Source organism: Herpailurus yagouaroundi, unplaced genomic scaffold, assembly GCF_014898765.1.
Source record: "Herpailurus yagouaroundi ecotype Mexico unplaced genomic scaffold, PumYag 161, whole genome shotgun sequence".
In the NCBI taxonomy this organism is placed as follows: domain Eukaryota; kingdom Metazoa; phylum Chordata; class Mammalia; order Carnivora; family Felidae; genus Herpailurus; species Herpailurus yagouaroundi.
The window spans coordinates 16,289,408-16,294,092 of NW_024412402.1; the positions used below are offsets into that span (position 1 = coordinate 16,289,408).

Genomic DNA, 4,685 nt, shown 5'->3' on the forward strand with positions numbered 1-4,685 from the left:
GTGTGTGTGTGTGTGTGTGTGTGTGTGTGTGTGTGTGTGTGTGTGTGTGCGCGCGCGCGCGCGCGTCCGTCCGTCCGCCCGAGCACCTCGCCCACCCCGCCTCCTCCCGCTGGGAGGATAATTAAAGCGCCAAACGGCGGAGCTGGCCGGCAGTGTTCCCGGGGGCGCATTTCATCGGGGCTGATTAATGAGGCCGGGGAGTTAATGAGGAGAAAGCTAAACGGAGGGAGCTGAGCAGCGGAAGCCATCTCCGAGGCCCCGGAGGGGGCCCTCCGAAGGCATCTCCCGCCCTCTCTTTTCAGGAGAGGCTTAGCGCAAGCCACATGGTGCCCCTGGCTCCATTCACCGCCTCCGGCCGGGGAGAGGAGGGGTCGCTGCCGGCGCAAGCTGGCCACAGTGGGGGACTCGCTTCTCCTTCCTCCGCGTGTGCCTAACCTGGCTAAACAGAAAAAGAACCTGTCCTTGCCAGCCACAACACAACAAAGGACCCCAGAAGATCGACCGCCCCTTTCTCTTCACCTTGAGGAACGTTTGGGTAGGAGTCCCAGACCACCTGCAGATTCCATTCCCACCTGGAATTAAAAATCAGCTCTGTCGTTATCAACTGAGTAACCTTAAACAAATTCCTGGTAATCTGAGCCTCAGTCTCTGCATCTGTAAAATTGGGTCATACTCCTTATTACCCCCTTCAAACTGGCTAACCCTGACTGAGAACCTAGTATATGCCAGACCCTAAGCGGGTGGCATGTGTAATCTCTTTTAAAAATTTTTTCTAATGTTTATTTATTACTGAGAGACAGAGAGACACAGAGCGTGAGCAGGGGAGGCGTAGAGAGAGGGGGAGACACAGAATCTGAAGCAGGCTTCAGGCTCTGAGCTGTCAGCATAGAGCCTGAAGCAGGGCTGGGACATCACAAACTGTGACATCATGACCTGAGCCGAAATCTTGGTTGCCCAACCAACTGAGCCACCCAGGTGCCCCTGTAATCTCTTTTATTGTCCCCAGCAACTCTAGGAAGTAGGCTGTTGTTATCATCTGTATTCCATAGATAAGGACATTGAGGCAGGGAATGGGACATAACCTACCTGAGGTCACCTAGCTACCTGCTTGGGATGACCCAGCTACGAAGGCCTGGGTAGTAAACCCACAGTGGGACTCTAGAACCTGTGTCCTTAAGCATTAAGCAACGGTGCTAGGTCATGAGGTGGTTACAAGAATCTAATCATATAACACACGGAAAGGACTTTGTGAACTGTAAAATGCTAAGAAAACCTGAGAAGAAGCCACCATTATTTTTTTTTAAATTTTTTTTTTAACGTTTATTTATTTTTGAGACAGAGAGAGACAGAGCAAGAACGGGGGAGGGTCACAGAGAGAGGGAGACACAGAATCTGAAACAGGCTCCAGGCTCTGAGCTGTCAGCACAGAGCCCGACGCGGGGCTCGAACCCACAGACCGCGAGATCATGACCTGAGCCGAAGTCGGATGCTTAACCGACCGAGCCACCCAGGCGCCCCAAGAAGCCACCATTATTAATATTGACAATACTTTCTTTCATTCTTGGGGCACCCGGGTGGCTCAGTTGCCTTCTACTTGGGCTCAGGTCATGATCTTGCAGTTCACCAGTTCGAGCCCTGGATGGGGCTCTGTGGTGACAGCTCAGAGCCTGGAGCCTACTTCCCGTTCTGTGTGTGTGTGTCTTTGCCCCTCCACACACACCCCCTCTCAAAAATAAACAAACATTAAAAATAATTAAAAATAATAAATAGCTGTTCTTTCATTCCCAGTTTTGAACCTGGGGTAGAGAGGAGGCAATGAGGGATGGAGATCCTGAACAGAGAGGACAGGCAGTGTGATGGCCTCTCCATCGGTCTGTGGCCTTGTGTCCTAACCATGCTGATAGAGAAGAACAGAAAATGGCCTCTGCATGAGCCCCCTGTACCTACCCCTCTGGGCACATACTTCTATGGTCAGACTACAGACACCCCAAGTGTCCTCTGTGCCCCCACAAGTGGCATACGAGCAGTAGCCAGTAGCCTCAGTTTTAAAGGCTGGAGCGTGGCACAATGAGGCTGGACTCAGAAGAACTATGTTACAGTATGACTTTGCCATGGACCATCCGTGTGAACCTGAGTGAGTTGCTTGAGGACGCCGAGCCTGCCAGTTGGGAATGATAACGGCCATATACCTATTTCATGGGACTGATGTAAAAGGACAGGCGCGAAGCTTTCCATTTAAAAGCCTTTGTAACTTGATGTGCTCTGTATCTGGAAATGGCTGGAAGGAGAGTCCAGGTCACTTCCCCCTGGGGTGTGCCAGGCGGGTCTAGCGATGGGCAACAGCGCCTGAGCTCCCTGATGAACACACCTCCCTTACCCCAGTAATCTGACTTTGGGATCTGCAACTCCATATTGATTTCTTCCAGTCAAGAGTGATGTGAGACCAGAAGCCAACCAGCTCCAACAAAGTCTTGGTGAGCTTGAAACGAGCCAGTTTCCTCTGGATGAGTTTCTTCTGCTGAATCACGGAAATGGAGGCTGCCCAGGCCAACGAAAACCAAATCTGTCTGCCCTGTCTTGTCAGACACCTCCACCTTCCCCACCAACTGGACGCTGAAGCCCCCAGCCCTCGCTAATGTTCCACACCACCCCCCTCACTGTGGGAGCTGGCCAGCACTGGCAAAAGGGGAGCATCAGTAATTTTCTCCAAAGGAGCTTGTGCCTAGAGAAACCAATATTTAACATCCCCATTTACATTGAAAGCGTGATTCTGATTATGAGATGGTAATGAGGGGATTAGCCAGAGAGAGCCCCCCTGCCTGCTGCCCCCTCCCATTCTTCTCTCCTTCACCCTGCTCCTTGGGCTTACTCCTGGAGGAGGAGGTGTGGGGGGAGGGTGCGGGCACTCCCACTGGGAGAGCATCAGAGATGCCAGAGCAGGGCAGGGGTCCTCCAAGACCCCATCTGAGGACCCCTTATTCATGTCTGGAATCAATTAGCCTTAGAAGAGGTGATGGGTGAGATGTGAGACACCTGACTCTGAGGGCCCTTCCTTTCATTCTTTTCCCTAGGCTCTGCTGAGACCCTTACTCTCTGGTTCTGTTCCATATTTCAGATGGGGGAACTTCTTAGGTCACGCTTTCCCTCGAGGTAGAGGAGTGAAGTACAAAAGTCTGTTGGGAGCACTTTTGCTTGGCTCCTGGCTTCTCTGACTTCATCCCAAACCCAGCCTCCTCCCCTAAATCGCCTGCCTCTCTGGACCGGCATCCTTGTTGTCCTTGTCCCAGACCCTGCCTTTTAACCAGGCAGCAGTTTATCTCTGGCTCTTCTTGTGGGGTGAGGGGTGGGGGAAGGAGAGAACCCAAGGGGGTCACCCATCCTGAGGCCCCGTTTGTTGGTGGACAATTGCGCTCAGACAGGATAATTCAGTGTGTGATTGTGGTCACGCCCCCCCTTTTGTGCCCCTTTCAGAGCCAATCTCCCAGGCCCAGATGGGTTAATCCATAATGCAGACGAGCAAGTAATTGGCTGTCAGCCCAGCCCCCTGCACCCCCTCCCCTATTAGTGCCACTGCCCTAATGAAGCCCAGCTTGGAGAGCCCCCTTCTCAATGAGGCGCCAGCCCCAACCCAGCCAGGCACACATGTGTCTCCGCTCCTCTGCCTGAAGCCTGGCTCCCTTTAGGGACCCCCAGCCCAGCCTCCCCGGGGTGACCCAGCTGCCAGGGCTGCAGCGGCCCCGGGGGGAGGCTGTGATGGATGGGAGGGAGTTAGTTAATAGAGCCCAAAACACATGGGCCCTGTCCCCACACCGACCCTCCCCCCTCACACACACACTTTTACAGCTTCCTCTGACAGCAGCCCTAGCCTTTTGAAATAGTCCCATAGAATATTTCCTCACTCCCCTCTCCAACCTAAGCTGTGCCAAAATAGGGCCCAAGAGGGGGCCATGAAGCTGCTTCTTTGGACACTGGCCCAAGTCATTGCTGTTCACACTGTCCCCAACCTCTGCCAATCTAGGTCTTCTTGTGGGTTTTGGGCAGAGATGGCTCATGGCAATGTTAAAAAGGGGAACTTGGCCCTCAGTCTCCAGTGTCTCAACTGTTATTAAAATCATAACAAGAGATTTCTTTTCCTTTGATTCTTGGATTCCATCTCTGTTCCTTGATCCCATTTCTCTTCCGAACCACTTCCTGACCAATACTTCAGCTAGAGACAAAGCTAGGTCTGTAGCAGATATCCACAGACAAGAGCTGTTCTCTTTGTTGGAGCTGCCTCATCATGGACTAGGCTTCCCTGCCAGCCTTTAAGCTCCCTGTCTCTGGAAGGATTCAAGCCAAGGCTGGATAAGGTCTGTTTGAAATGTCACAGAGGGAGGTTTGGGGAGGATATTTGCAAAGGGACCTACCACTCTTGGATTCCTTGCATTTATGTCCTATTCCCTCATCTCTGTTCTCTCCTTTCCCCCATGAAGAGAGTGGTGGCTTTGCTGGGCCTTTTTCCAAACCAGTGGAGGAAAGTTGAGATTGGCTGCTGCCTGGGTTGGGCTGCTCCTACATTCATGCCCACTGAAGCAGGGGCTTTATGTCCTGAGGAGAGTCCTGGACCCATAACCTCCCTATCTTCCTTCCTCTACTTAACACTTTAAAAATGATAATTTTAAGGGCACCTGGGTAGCTCAGTCAGT

At 52.4% G+C, this 4,685-nt stretch overlaps 1 long non-coding RNA gene across 1 annotated transcript in view; it reads left to right on the forward strand.

The window, feature by feature from the left end:
• The window catches only part of LOC121035580 (uncharacterized), a 32,338-nt gene extending 28,199 nt beyond the window's left edge, over window positions 1–4,139 (forward strand). The window contains exon 4 of the long non-coding RNA XR_005792973.1: window positions 1,789–4,139. This is a non-coding gene — a long non-coding RNA (uncharacterized LOC121035580). The remainder of the gene's footprint in view (window positions 1–1,788) is intronic.
• Window positions 4,140–4,685: the final 546 nt, after the last annotated feature.